The sequence below is a fragment of the Psittacula echo genome (assembly GCF_963264785.1).
Source record: "Psittacula echo genome assembly, chromosome: Z".
Classification (NCBI taxonomy): domain Eukaryota; kingdom Metazoa; phylum Chordata; class Aves; order Psittaciformes; family Psittacidae; genus Psittacula; species Psittacula echo.
Window position 1 is genome coordinate 104,444,538 of NC_137742.1, and position 15,277 is coordinate 104,459,814.

The 15,277-nt window shown below is 48.0% G+C and overlaps 1 protein-coding gene across 5 annotated transcripts in view; it reads right to left on the bottom strand.

Moving 5' to 3' along the window:
* Window positions 1-11,619, bottom strand: part of ANKRD11 (ankyrin repeat domain containing 11) — a 153,422-nt gene extending 141,803 nt beyond the window's left edge. For 4 of the 5 annotated variants that reach the window (XM_080637872.1, XM_080637869.1, XM_080637868.1 and 1 more), the window contains exon 1: window positions 11,355-11,619. The gene's annotated coding sequence lies outside the window, so the exon portion shown is untranslated. Of the gene's footprint in view, window positions 1-4,355; window positions 4,372-11,354 lie in introns of those variants that run through there. The other variant, XM_080637870.1, reaches the window with a different exon arrangement.
* Window positions 11,620-15,277: the final 3,658 nt, after the last annotated feature.

Below are 15,277 nucleotides of genomic sequence, written 5' to 3' on the forward strand. Positions count from 1 at the left end.
CCCCTGATAACTCTGAATATTAAGCTGAGGTACCACAGGCATCTTACAGTTTATATAAATAAAGTGCCTCCTGCAAATAATCATGGTTCCTTGGGCGAGAACTGCCGCATGATTAACAGAGGTCCATTATAAAGGCAATACATAACCCAGCTCCTGCTAGTAGTCACTGCCACATCAGACTGAGTTTCTATGGCAACCAGGGAGGGAAAATATAAAGCAAATTACAGTTAAATGAAAATTATTCTCCATGACAATATATGTTAATGCAGGAACATTTGCAAGGCCATTCTGGATAAAATGTTTACATTCACACATGTGTTTACTAAAATAAATAAAAGGCAGGCTGGAACTGCTAATGGATCATCCATCTATAAAGATCAGAGTCTCCCTTCCCTTCCCTTTCCCCCCCCCCCCCAAGTTTTAATGTATGCAGAATAAAATTATTCAAGCTGATAGAATGTAAAACAAACCACCTCAACAAAGGTATCTGCACATTTAGATAATAGAGCATATAGTCTTTAAAAAACAGGGTTTACGAAGATCTAACATGTACGAGTTTGGATGTTGTGATCCTTCAATTTTCCTGGCTGTAAACAAAGAGCACATTCATACCTCCCCATCCCAGCAGAAAACGCTTTCAACGAGAGGCGAAGTCACTCGGAGTATTTATAGAGATTTGACTGGAACAGGAATAGTAACTTATCTTAAATCAGCTGTAAGTTACTTATTGAAAACTGAGCAGTGTTTTATATCTCAGAATTGGCGGCACCGACTATAGCACTGTCCTGCACCTTACTGGGGTTTAAAAGCAGCACAGGTCAATGAGAACCTGTTGTCAGATACTTTTATAAAAGCCCACATTTAAGGCTTGAAAAGGTTTGCCTACTCTCCCACCATGATCACTCAGCCTAAGCAGTCCTTTTTATAGGGAATACATCTCTGGTTTTAAATATCTCCTGAAGCACAGGTGAAGTTAATTGGAATGAGGCTCATTCAAGAGGCAGCCACTTGGTTTATTTTAACTCACTTTGCTCATGCCCCAAAAGAAAAGCCCACAGAAAGAAAGTAGGTTATAAACTGACTTACAGTCTCTTTTCCACTGTGAAGCGCCACGTTTTAAGAACAGTTTAAAATGCTGCACTGGAAAAAAGCACCCTTCTCAGCTGCTTTTCACAGTTCCCCCTGCCAAGTTCCTTTCCCATGGAAATGGTCTGCCTGTTCCACGAGTAACACAGGTGCAGGTTTCTTAGGAAGACCCAGAAAGAGCACAAGGCACTTTTTGAACCCGTTTCAGTGAGCTGGGAACACAGAGGACAGCATTCACTCTGCTGGCACATCTGAACTCACTCTGAACACGCTCCCACTGACCTCTGCATCTGTCTCTTGCCTCCACCTACAGAACAATACTTGAATCATGAGGATCATAACTTTTTATGACAGTGGGAAAACTGCAATATTCTCCACAAGTTCACTCCACCCTGCACATAAAACTGCTCACAGGTTCAACCATAAAGCAAACTAACTTCTTTGAAGTTCAAGTTAAAGCCGACCTGAAAAAAAACTGCATTAACATTTTACATAACCACCCTCACGGACAGCATCACTCCTTAGTCATTTGGTGTGAGTGTTGACAAAAGCAAGTTAGGTCAGAAAGGATCTGGGTAACAAAGCTCTTTACAGGTGAGCTCAGGTTACCCACAAACACCAAGTGCACACACCACCAAATACATTCCAGTCATGCTCCACTTTCCCCGAGGATCGCTTGCTGCAGAGCCCACAGAAGCATTACCATTACCATTTCAACTAATGCTGTCACTGATCCACAACTCCCTCTACCTTCCTCTCTACAGCCATATGCAGACTATCTCTGTGCAATGCAAACAGCTACAACCCTTAGACTAAAAAGAAAATAAATAATAAATCTGCAGATCGAACCACAGCAGCAGTCGCTGGGTTCCTTTCAAAACCTTCTCAAATTGGTAGGATCGGGTTTCTACTGAATCTCCTTGCTGCATGTTGAGCTGGAGAGGCTGAATGTTGTTTTCACAAAAGAACTTTTAAAACCACAGACTGCATGTGTGCACCAGCAAGTATTTATATTCTGTGCACACATCAGATTATGTGTACACACACAACCCTCACTGGGCTTCATAAGCAGATGAAGCCTACCAGGCCCAGCTACCTTCCCTGTGCCAGAGCTATCGGGTCATGTACCCCGCTTCCTGCTGATGTGCTCCCACATCCTTTTGTGAAGAACTGGCTTGCTGTGCCAAAACGCATCCGCATCAGAACAGCCATCTCTGTAAACACAAGCAAATGCATGCTTACATGAAGTCGAATTCTAGAGCAAGCCAGGCAGCCCACAGCTCTCATGCCCCAGCAAGCTGCAGGAGGTTCAGAGGGAAGCCAGGCTGCTAGGCAATACTAAGCATGCAACACTGCCAGCAGACCTCCCATGCACCCTTCTCTGCTGCAAGCTGCATCGAGTGAATTAGCACCAGATGGACAAGATAACAGCCCTGAAGAGACTCTCTGAAGGATTCTTGCAGATTTCCATTACCTGCACTGCTCAGTAAGAGTAAATTCTGCCTACAACTATTACTGGTAATGTCATAGAAAAGAGCCCCATCATTCATATCCAGGATGAATCCATAAAACAGAAAGATTCAAAGAGCTGATCTAACCAGAGACAGCAGCTGGTCACAGGGATGCAGCAAAAGTAATAAGCCATTACTGGTACACACAACAGCAGTCCCAACTCTTACCCCTGGCAGAAGTCTCCATGCCCCCAAATCCTTCATCTCTTGATGCTACCACAGCTTCACTCAATTTTCAAGCACTTTCCTCCCCCCGTGCGGAAACAAAGCCCAGATCTCAGGAAGGGTATGAAGATTCAGGATGATCTCAGAGAGAGGGAGAAAGGCAGGAACAAACAGGAAGGAACATCAAAAGGTAGATGGGCTAAAATTAGAGACAACTATCCTGGATGAGAAAGAACAAGGCAAGAGCAGAGCACCAAGCATGACCTCCATCAGATGAGGCTTCTGGGAAGGCGGGGGGGGGAACGGGGGGCACAGACAGAAGAGAGAAGAAATATTATGGTGGCTAAAGTAGGGGAAGCTAGCAGTCAGAACAGACTGCAGGAGTAAATTCAGGCATTTCAAGACTATAACCTGTAGCCTTCTAACCAAGAAGCACTACTCAACACACCAGGAAAAGGCCACAAAGTTGACTTCCTGTCTCATCTTTTCTCCCCTGGATGAGAGCTAACTCAAAGGCAACTCCGCTCTCACCACAGAACGAGTTTAACACCCTGGTACCAGCACTGATCAGACGAAGCAATTTAATTTGCCACCATCACACACAGCAAAGAGCGGCTGAGTAAAGCAGGCCACTTCAAATCCCAGTCAGAAAGCCAGAAGCCTTCTGGGCTGCTGGCAAAATGGAGGGTGTCAAACAGATCAGAGACCAGGACAGTGACAATGCAGGGCCCCAACATGTACCCAGAGACAGGCCACAGCAAGGAAGGAAGCTAGAGAAGATACAGCAGTTATCAGCTATGCTCAATTCCAAAACTAGCATATTCTCCCATGTCCTTTCTTGAGTGGGAGGACAAGAAACCACATGAGTTGGAATAAAAAGGTAAACATTCAAGGAGAACAGGCTTTCATCTTCAAACCTGGCTAATGTATTCAACGCTTGGACTGCGGAAGGTAAAGTTTTACACACAAAAAAAAACAGGCTTGCTTCTTATATACCCAGGATCCAGCTTGGATAAATGTATTTGCCTGTGCCTCACTGCAAGATGAAACCAAGGAGACAGCTAGCTATGAGAAGCAGCCAAACACTGTAACTAGAGCACCAGCTCACCCAGTGGTATTTAAACAACAGTAGCCCAGCTATGAGCAGGATGTTTGTTTCCCTCACACAGCCCCCCCCTTTCCTGCATCCACCTATAGTTCTTCCCAGCATCAGCATGGCTAATCTCATCCATCTATCTAAAGATATAATGATAGCAGTACGTTATAAATAGGCTGACATCTCCAGTCCGTGCAAGGCCTGACGCGACGGTCGGTGCAGCAAGCAATGTGTGTTGTTACGACAATGGTGACATTTCACAATCCCCAACAGCCCGCAGAACATGGAAAACACCAGACCGAAAGTGTAAAGTCTACCCAAAAGATTACTGCTTTTCACAGGATACGGTCACTGCCACAGTCAGCAAGATACCAGATCCGTTGCCTCCTCCCGGCTGAAGGCAGCTATCAGGAGACCATTCCCAATGGAAAACTTCTTGGAACTTTATCTTGGCTCCTCCTGGACCTAACTGGCCTGCAGAACACCCAGCTACTTACTAGTAATTTGGAGCTCCTGGTACAACTTGTTTACACAGAGCGGGTCATAGGATAGGCTGGAAGGTGTAAGCAGGATATAGTTTTATGGCTCTGAACTCCTGCCCAGATAAGCTGATAAGGCTCCATATTTAGGGGGAGGGGAAGCTTTCATGTGACTGTATTTAAAATGAAGATGCATCCTAAACTGCAGTTAAACATTTTATACTTAATAATGAAATTTCCATTCACATTATTTTCCTTTAAAGCTATTCAATGGGGTTTTTTTTAGGAGTTCCTAATTACACATCCTTTCATTTCCTATCAAGATACTCAGAGTAGCACAGCATTACAAACCCTAGCTCTCCAGCCTCCTGCTGCACAGGCTGTAGAGCCTTCTGGGACAGGCTGCCTCTGGATTGTGGTGAATTTCTCAGAGGGTAATGTCTCCCTTCCTTACCATGCCCATGACACAGTTATGGCAGCTTTATGCTGCTCTGAAGGTAAATCTTTTTGACCTTTTCTATACCAAAAAGCTGCCAGTCTTAAAAAAAATGAATTACAGCTTGTTCAGTGTTTGCTCCCCCAATTATCCACAGCCATTTAGCCACCCCTCTGTGACACTCAGCTGCATCCCAGCTGAGGACCTGAAGCCGACTGCTCAAATGAGCATCACCTTCATTTTCTCAGAGCACATCCAACAAAACACAAGAGGAAAGCAGATGCTTTCTCACTGTTCATAGGTGAAGAAAAACACCAGTTCCTTCAGTACATAGTTGAGACAAAGCTGCTTTTACACATACTGAAAAAGTTTCCTACCCTTTCCAATTTCAAAGCCTGTAAATTTTGTTGCTAAAGAAACAGGCACACATTTTAGACACATATGAACCCAGCACAAACACCTTGTACCTACCAGCAGAATTAATATTTCAATGTTTCCACAAAATATTGAAAGATGTAACCTTTGGTTTACTAATACAAACACAATATATACAATCAATAGCTTGCTCCTGCCAATGCAGGAAATACTCATTGGATAAGTTTGGTTTTCTTAGAGACAGGGGAAGGAAGGCTGCCTACAGATTTTGAGAATATAAATAATTCAATGCATGAGTGCCAAGGGCAGTGCTGCACACATCCATATGGCAGGGACAATGCAGACAGTAATATATGCTTCACATCACCACCCTGACAGTGCCTTCAACCCTGACCTAGAAAAAAACATCACTTTCTCTTGGCTACAACAGCTAATTCACTCTCCATCACCGCTACCCCGCAACGCTAAGGACTACCACACGCTTCTCATTTACGTTGGGGCAGCATCTCTCAGCTCTTAGGCTTTTGCAGACTAATTGCTCGCAACAGCTACACTGCAGCGAGTAGAACAACTTACATGATGAACTTAAAGATGAAAATGAACCAGAAAAGACGCAGGTTTCAGAAACCCTCAGTAGGAGCTCCGGCCTTTTTCATTACCAAACCTGAAAGGGGCAGGGAAACCCAGGATGGTTTCTCTTGCGTGAGGCCTGGCAAGAAAGCAGGTGCAGGGGGAGAGGGGAGGCTGCTCCTGCTGACAGCCATTTCCCATGGACACAGGACCACATACATCATGTCAAAGGCTGGAACAGTGGAGAGGGAAGAGGCTGCTCACTGGGGAAGCCTCCCCACCACAATCCTCATGGCCAGAAACCCTGCAGCTGCACTCGCTTCACACCCCCAAAATTAACCGTGCAGACACTTCCTGCCCCACTGTCCTGTTTTGGTGGCAATTTGGTCATTTCTCTACATCCTTCAGCATGGGGAAAACATTAAAGAATCAAGAGGAAGAATTCTGGAACCCAAAATACCTGATATAATTAACTGCACCTTCTAACAGGATTATTTCCTTTCCTGACCCCAATTACTCCTTCAGTTTATTAAAAAGAACTTGTATACTCAGAAATGTTAACACCCTGAAGAATCACGTAAACAGAAAAAAGTCTGAGGGCACCATTATAAACAGAGTTAATGCAACTCAGTGATTGGAAATGGATCTTGAAAGCTGTCAGATCAAAGCAAGATCTTTCTCGTATAAGGACTGCATTACCCTTGGAGCCACAGAGCTAATACCATCTATAAAAATATTTTGCTCAAGTAAGTTAAGAACAGCAGTGTTTCATCTGTCAAAAGGTGCGAGGCTTTTATGGGATTAGCCATTCCACATACAGCATAAAAATTAGAACAGCTTTTTAAAAGCCCTCAGCTCAGCTGACAGGGACTACACAGGCCAACGTGTGTGCCTGCTTTCTTCACACACGCTACAAGCTGAACAGATTTTTCACTGCTATTAGCATTTAAGCTGCTTTTTATATATATTTTTATACGCACTTGTAAAAGATTACAAATTGGCATCACCTATAACCAGCCACAGATGAAGCCTGCACCACCACCCAGGCTCAGCCAAATTAAATACCAAGCAATAGCACGACAAAATACATCAGAAAGCACCAGTTCTCACACAGGAAGGCTTGGAAATTCCAGGTACAGCTGAATACCCTCCAGAGCAGGCTCCAGACTGCCTCGCTGACAGCTTCCCCCCCTCCTCACAGCAGGATACTGAAGACAGCATTTTGCCCAAGCATATTAAGGCTCTGGCTGCACAAGCCCATACAGTTTAGGATGCCTGTGATTTCAGATAATTGGCTACACCAGCTTTTCCTTCAACATTCCTGAGAGTATTTTTATGACCATGCATCAGTGACATACAAATTACATAAGACTTGGCGGAGAATCCCATTGCTCTGCACCCTCAGAAAAAGCAGCTCCTTCCATGCCACTGATCGCTCTCGCAGGAAAAAGAAAATATTTCAAAGCCACAAACAAATCACTCCTGCAAAGTGTCATGCAGACTGGTTTAAATCAGATCGGGTAAAAATACATGAGGCGGGCTTATCACAAAACACTGAAATCTTTGCTATGGAGACATCAGTTTCTCTCCACAGCCTTTTACAACTGGAATACCTACAGTTCTGACTTGCCACGGTGGGAGCAGACAAGCCACCTTTACTAGAGGCCCATGAAGGAAATAAGATTAGAATAACAACCACCATGTAAATATTTCCATGTATTATTTGCTTTGCTGTACTGGAAAGCAGCAGTACCTGTCACTACTTGCTATGTATCTACCAACATTAAATCTTAATACCGAGGAAGAATTCCAATCCACGAGGCAGACGGTCAAGCCTGAAATTCAGGTGCTGCTCAGGAGGCAGGAAGAGGGGCTAATCCTCGGGAGGGAGCCTCACTCAGTCATTTCACAAAATGTAATTAACCAGCTCCTGTGCATTTCCCTCCCTCGGAGAAGAATTTCTTCACCAAGTAATTAGACTGTCCCAGTTAAGACTCAAGTCACCACACAATATATTTTCCCCCCAAACAAAGCCTGGAGAAGATTCAAGCGCTACTTAAAAAATACTGCAATTTCCTCACAGTGACTTAAAGCTCTTCCTAGTTTTTGCCTTAGTCACTGCATGGATCTAGAACTAACTGAAACCCACAACTAACTGAACTAACTGAAACTGAGACCCCCCCACAATCCTGGTTTTACTCCTGTATTCAAGACACTCCATTATTACAGAGCATTGCCTCCTTTTAACATATAGAAAAACAGGAGGTAAAAAAAAAAAAACAAAAAAAAAAAAAAAAAAAAAAAAAAAACAAAAACAATCCTCCTACTTCAAACACACATCCAAAGGCCACAACATAAAGACACAGAGTACAGATTAAATGCTGTAAAGATATACTTGTCAGGAACCTTCCTTTGAAGTATCTGCAGGAAACACTGTCATCAAGCAGCCATGTTACAATTACACAGTTAAAATAATCACCACCAGTCGTGAGCAGTCCATCTGGTTTACTGAAAGGGAGCACTGCTGGTACAGTATTGATTAACACGACTAGTCTTCACTGACCCTAGAGAAATACATTTGTCTGCTCTACTGAACAGCAGAAGAACACTGCATGACACTGCGAGATGCTTCAGTTTGTTTAGAAGTGGTTTTGGGGACTCAGTTGATGAAAACGTACGTAGAAAATAAAATCATTTTAACAGGTTGTCTGCCACACACGAAGGAAGAAATGAAGCCCAGAGCTCTGCTGAAGGGCTTTTTGTTTTCAGGGTATTTTTTGAGTTTTCTTCCCCCACACAAAACAGACATTCATAATGGACAATCTGCATGTTTAAGTCTGAGAAAATGCTATTACAATGTCCTAAAAACAAAAAGCAGCACATTTAAAAAATCATTTCACCCTGAGCCTTTTTTTTTTTTTTTTTTTAATTAAATGGGGATAGGGACAAGAGTTCATTTTCTAAAAGCAGAAACAGAACCAAACGGTAAAACCAATTGTGAAACACTAAATGTAACATCTCACGCTCTCAGCCTGCCAAAGCAGCAAACGCTTCCATGACCAGGGTTCCTGTTGTGAACAGGAACAAGGCAAAACCAGTTGGGAGATGGTCACGAGGGCAGAAATCAAAAGGCTTACACACACTCCAACTCCAGCACATTGTTGGCTATACGGGCAACTCAATCTGCTGTGATTTTCGCAAACCAAACCCTCAGCACTTACTCAGACAAGTCTGGATGATGCAAGTCCCTGCTAGCCCAACAATACAGGTTCACAGCAAACCCCACAGAGGCCCAGACCGCCCTTTTACAGGGAGGACACAGACAAGATGTGCCCTGGCAAGTTCTATCCCTTCCTGCGCTACGTCCTTAGGACTGACAAGTTCTTCCAGAAGCAGAGACCTGGAGCATCTCTGCATAAAAAGCACTGAGCTCCACAAACCCCGACACACCTTGGCAAGAGCAGACACAGGGACGCACACGGCAGCACAGAACAGCAGCACAGCACAGCTCTGCCTTGGGGACAAGCATGGGCAGGCCGTGAAGGCAACTGTGCTTTCAGAAGCAGCTCGAGCAGAGCACTGAGTGCATACCCTTGGCCACAGACCACCCCTCGGAGCGAGATCCTCCACAAAGGGAGCCTCCCACAGCACAAAACAGGTCACACAGCTTCAGGGTGATGCTCTGCAGGCATAAGGGAAGGAGGTGCCTGAGAGTTTCCCTGCTGAGACACAGAAGCCAGCACAGGTCTGGCTCCATGCAGCATTTTAAGCCCTTTCACTGCACACCACCACAACCACTTAAAAGTGCTCCAACACACACCTTCAGCTGCCAGTAAATCAGTAAATCCACTTGGTGAAACGCCAACTTTTTTAAGTTAATCAAGGCAAATATTTAGTTCCTGGTAAAGCACACACAAAAGAATGTATCGATGCCATTTGAAAACAGGCGGGAGTTAATCTGCTTTTGCGTCTCCATGACTCCATGGAGTGTTTCCCCCCACCCATAAAAAAGCAAAATAAGTGGAGTGATTATACACATATGCTTCATTTTATGAACCAGGAAAAAAATATATAAATACATTTAATTCCAAGTTCCTTAAATTTATATAATCTCAGGGAAGCACACAGCCACTACAAAGCATTACACTAAGAAGATGTTTTCAGCTAAATATCTTTGCCTGCACAGGAAAGGGGAAAAAACCGTACAAAATGAATTGGTCTATACCCAATTTCAAAAGCCATCTCAAGGGGAATTTTGCTTCAAGAGCAGCGTGGAATTTGTTCTCTGCCTATAGGGCCATGTCCCCAGTGGTAAGAGAGTACTTTGTGTACAAAGCCAGGAGGGGGGAGGAACCCTTTTCCTGCAACTGGATATCAAAACACATCGCTCAGCCTGGAGTAGAGGCCAAGCCGTAAACACACCGACTCCTGTGCCTCAATGAAGAGGCCGGTTCTGAACCCGCACGCACACCCCCTCGCAGGACAGCTGCTCTCCCTGGGAAAGGGCAGAGGGCACCGAGGGCTCAGCTCCTCCAGGCTGCTGTTCAAGGAGAGGGCTGGGGGGAGAGCACCGATTTGCCTTTCTAAACATGCAATCCATGTACCGGGCGGGGGGAGGTTAATTCTGGGTTGCAAAAGTGCAGCTGTTTTGGGTTCAGATTCTTTCTTTTTTTTTTTTCCCTCATTTCTGTCGTTTTTTTCCTTCTCTTTGCTAAAGGGCAAAGGTGTCGAGCAGCCCCTCCCCGGCATACAAAGGCTTCTCCGAGGAGAAAAATACCAAGCAATTTAAAGATTAAATCAGGAAATAAATAAATAAACGCGGATCAGCCGGGCTTGGCTGGCTGCAGCTCGGTTCAGCTCCATCCTCTGCGCATACACACGCAGGGCTAACGCCTACCCAGGGATGATGAAATGGGAAACGGAAATTACCATTTCAGACAACTTTTGGTATTGTTCCCCCCTGCACAGCGCTCACCCCGAAAGGCACGCTCCCCTCCTGCCTCCCCCCACAAAACAGGGTGGATATAGGCAGGGACACAGGGCCCACGCTGCGGCCTCGACCCGGAGCCTCACGTTCCTCCCGCCCCGTCATGTGCCCCGCGGCTCTCCACAAGCCTCCACACCCCTCAAGGCTCACCAGCCCCCCGAGCTCTCCCTGTAGTCCCCTCAACCCCACACACACCACCCCCCTCACACCCGTGACACACACACACCAACCCCCCAAACCCTCCTCACTCCAGCGAGGCCTCCTCAGCGCTCCCCCCCCAAGCTCTCTTCCCTTCTAGCTCACCCCCTCCGCTCTCTCCTCTCCCCCCACAGCCCTTCCTGACCCCAATCTCCCTCTCCACTTCCCCCGCTAACCCCACATCCTCTTCTCACCCTCCTACATCGTTCTCCCCTCGCCCCGACCTCACACTGCCCTCTCGCCCCGCCCCACAACCCCCTTCTCCCCATCGCTCCCCCCCAAGCCCTCGCATTGCTCGCAGTGCCCCCTCTCTGGGCCCCCTTGCCCTCACGCCCTCAGCTCCCCCTGCCCCCCAGCTCCCATCTAGGCCCCTCTCCTCCCACACCAGGCCGCGGCAGCCCCTTCCCGCACCCCAACGCGGGCCCCGGGCACGGTCCCCGCCGCCCCTTACCAGCGCTCCAGGCTCAGCAGGCCGAGGGCAGCCTCGCGGGGGAGCGCGGCCTGCGGCTCCGCCGGCCCCGCCGCATAGAGGTAGGCGGCGGGGTGGGGGGGGAAGGCGAAGGGGCTGCGGCGGCGCGGGGTGGCGGCGGCGCGCGGGGACTAGCGGCGGGCGCGCGGGCAGTGGCGGCGGCGCGTCCCGGCCGCGCGCTCCATGGCCCCGCCGCGCTCGGCCTCGGCTCGCAGCGCTGCCGCCCCACCGACCGACCGACCGGCTACCGATCAGACGCCGCCGCTCATTGGCCCGCCGCGTCGGAGCGCCCCATTGGTGGAGCGCGATGGGTTGGGAGAAGGGGGGGAGAGGGAGGCAGTGTTGGGGGGGTGAAACGCGGCGCCGCAGCGCCCCGCCTCCCGCCACGCGCGGGGGACGCCGGGAGCGGGGACGCCGACGTGTCCCGGGAGCCTATTGGCTGGCGCCGCGGAGGTCATGAGCGCGGCGGCGCTTCCGGGAGGGGAGGCCCTGTCGGAGGCTCCGCGCAGGACGGTGGCGGGGCCGGCCCCGGCCCCTGATCCCTCCCCCGGCAGAGCCCTCGGAGCCCCGCGCACCCCGAGAGTCTGCGCACCGGGCGCCCACACCCGTCTGCGCCTTCTGGCGCAGCCGAACCGCTCCCTGCGCCTCAAGTGTAGCCCCGGTGTGTGGGGACGCCGCTAACGGGGCTCCCCGGTGTTAAGAGCGCAATGACCCGTGGCGTTTGCGCACTGACATGCTCGAAAATCTACAGCTGCCTGAGAGGGGATTGTTGTGAGGTGGGGCTGGGTTCTGCTCCCAAGGAACAAGGGATGGGACAAGAGGAAGCGGCCTCAAGCTGCACCAGGGCAGGTTTAGATGGAGCTGAGGAACAATTCCTGCCCCAGAGGGTGCTCAGGCATTGGCACAGGCTGCCCAGGGCAGGGCTGCAGTCACTGTCCCTGCAAGTGTTCATACATTGTGGAGACGAGGCCTCAGTGCCATGGGTTAGTGGTGGCCTCAGCAGTGCTGGGGAACAGTTGCACTGGATGAGCTTAAAAAGGCATTTCCAACCTGGTTGGTTCTATGAATTGGGGTAACACACTGGGCTGTGAAACAGCAGTGGTGGGTACCGGGTGCAGGTCTGCTCCCGCTCCGTGGTCACCACAGTCTTAGGCTGGGGTGGGCACAGGGAGATGGTGAGTGCCTTGTTACCACACCACTCACCATGAGTCACCAGGCACAGGCTCAGTGGACTGATCCCATCTTTCCCTGCTAAGGCCCCCGTGCTGGCAACAGACACCAGTGCTGCAGATCACTTGGTGGTTTGGGGCCGAATTCCTTAATTACATTCTTATTAAAAGGTCTTAATGCCAAATGTTTGCTTTTGCCTTCAGAAGAAGCCATGTTAACTCTTTAAAATCACTGTCATGAAATATTCCTGCACCACTGCTGCAAGAGAGAAGTGACAGGGTCATACAGGTTGGGGTCTGGGCTGGTTGGACCAGCAGGGGTTGGCACAGTGCACACATCATCCCTTATCCCCCGGGAAGGCTGTGAGTGTAGCTCCTCCACTGGGCCCAGGCAGTCCCCACCGGACAGGGAAGCACAGCAACACAGGCAGTGCTCTCTTGCAGCCCTGGGATGGGTCTCCTGCTCCTGCCCAGCTGCAGTGGTTGTGCCTGGGGTTTATTTTCCTCATTAAACTGCTAATTTCATAATACCAAGAGGGTTTTGTGCTGGTTTTATTTCCAGGGTCTCTCCTAAACAACCAGACCCATGGTTCTCCAGATGAGGACAGTGGACCAGCCTCCTGCCTTTGTCCCACTGGAACTGGGGCAGTGACACATTGGCTCAGCTCCTGCACTGGAGAAAACCCCACCAGTGCCTGTCCTCCCTAGCTGTGGCCATGTGGTGAGGTTGCTATACCTCCTCCCAACCGTTGCTCTGTTCCCATCCATTGTGTTTGAGCTCTCCAGTGCTAAGATAACACCAAAATTCCTGGTGGATCCTGTTACTTGCATAGAGCTGCTCATGCCTGAGCTCTGCACAATCCTTCTGCAGAGTAGGAACACTGGCTGTACGTAGGCATTTCGTACAGCGCATCTCATGCCAGAACCCCTTGTATCACTGAGGTAATAAACCACTTGCTGTGGTATTCCTTGTGAGAGAGTTCACAGAGTAGATCTTCACAGCAAGTACAAAATGGGAGCACATGTGTGGCCTTTGTTTTGGTGGCTGAGGATGAGGAAGCAGGGTGACCTCATCCGGGTCATTGTGGGGTTTTGACCCACTCTTTCCAGGAGGGTGGCTCATAACTGCAATTGCTTTTTTGGCGTTGACAGTTCTGCTTTGAGTCACACATTTGGCAGCCTAAAGGATTGCTCTCATGTACTGGGGATGCCAGTAGTCCCCCAGGAAGGAAGATCTCTTTGCTGGGCTCAGTGGTGATGAAGGAGTGGGTTGGGAACACGTGTCCAACTTTGCTGTTAAATAACAGAGAGAGATTTATCCTGAGCCTGTTAAGCTGGTCCTGTGTTCTACTTAGGCTTAGTCTTTTTATCTCTGCCCATCTTCCTCCTCCTCTGTCAGATCTTCTAAACCAGTCAAAAGAAAGGTTGTTGGGGCTTTTTTGTTCTCCCTTCCATTAATTTTCTTGTCACACTCCTCTGAAAACATTGCAAGTAAGCGTCTGCCTCTCTGGGGCCTCTGAGCGACTAGATGAAAGGAGAAATGTGTTTTTTCATTTTCTAAATATAGTTGGCTGTAACTGCCTCCTGGACAGCCTTGAATGTCATCCAGGTCAAAGATCCAGTGCTGGAGAGGAAGTTAAATCCTTTCTGCATCACCCTGACCTTTTTCTACTTGAAGGCAACAGTGTGGACAATCAACTGATTTAAGGGAAGGACAGTAAAAGCACTCGGTAAAGAAAGCTAACAGCGGGAGCAGGGTGGGATGATTCCAGTTGGGGGTGTTCTCTAGGTGCGAATGCTATGAGGGTGTTCAGCCTGCTTGTGTTCATTACCCTGGGGTGGCTTTTGCTCCTTGCAATGTAATTATCATACTTATGATGAAAAAAGCTCCACAACCTATAATCGTTGAGCACCTTTATCCTGCACTAGAGGTTGTGAGCTCTTAAATACTAAAACAAAACAAATATGCTGTGCTGAGGAAAGAGAATGTTCCATGACGGCAGAGGAATTAGGCCACTTGGGGAATGTGCTCAGGCCTATTCCCATTTGTCACAGTAAACTGAAGGGACACTGATTTGGGGAAGGAGCTCAGTGACCCTTTGATCCTTGCTCTGTTTCTCTTGCCCTGTCCCATTCTGGAGATGGCATCATTCTGCTGCTCACCTCCTTTTTCAACCTCGGGGTGAACCTGTCCATCTCTGATTTAGCCAAGTTCCCGTGAAGCTCTACAGCAACTCTCTTGTGGTGGAAGGAACCATTATGATAACCATAAGGTCAAAACTATCCATCTGTGCTCACGTGGGTACAGTTCTCTGCTGATTCAGCTCCTCTTAAGATGTAAAGATGGATATCTATTTTTAATAGATGAGACAATGTGTGATTTATGACTGCTACAGTCACACATCAGGGTAAATCCTGTGTGACCAGTCAGGTGCCAACATCAGAGGCCAAGAGAATAAAACTTTAGAAGAACTTTGATTAGAAGAACCTTTACTTTAAGCTTGGATCATGTTTTAATTAGTGTCATCTATTAACATTTTGAACAGAGATGGTTTTGGCAAACAAAGCAGCCATTTGGAAAGCCAGCAAGGAGTACAGCTGATGCTCTTGGTACTGCAGCAGAAGCCTCTCCAACTTTGCACACAATCTCATTTTTCTTAAATAAAACTACTTTCAAGTCATCCTTGTTGGGGTTTTTTTTGTAGTTGTTAAAGGACAACTCCAACTTAGAACAAG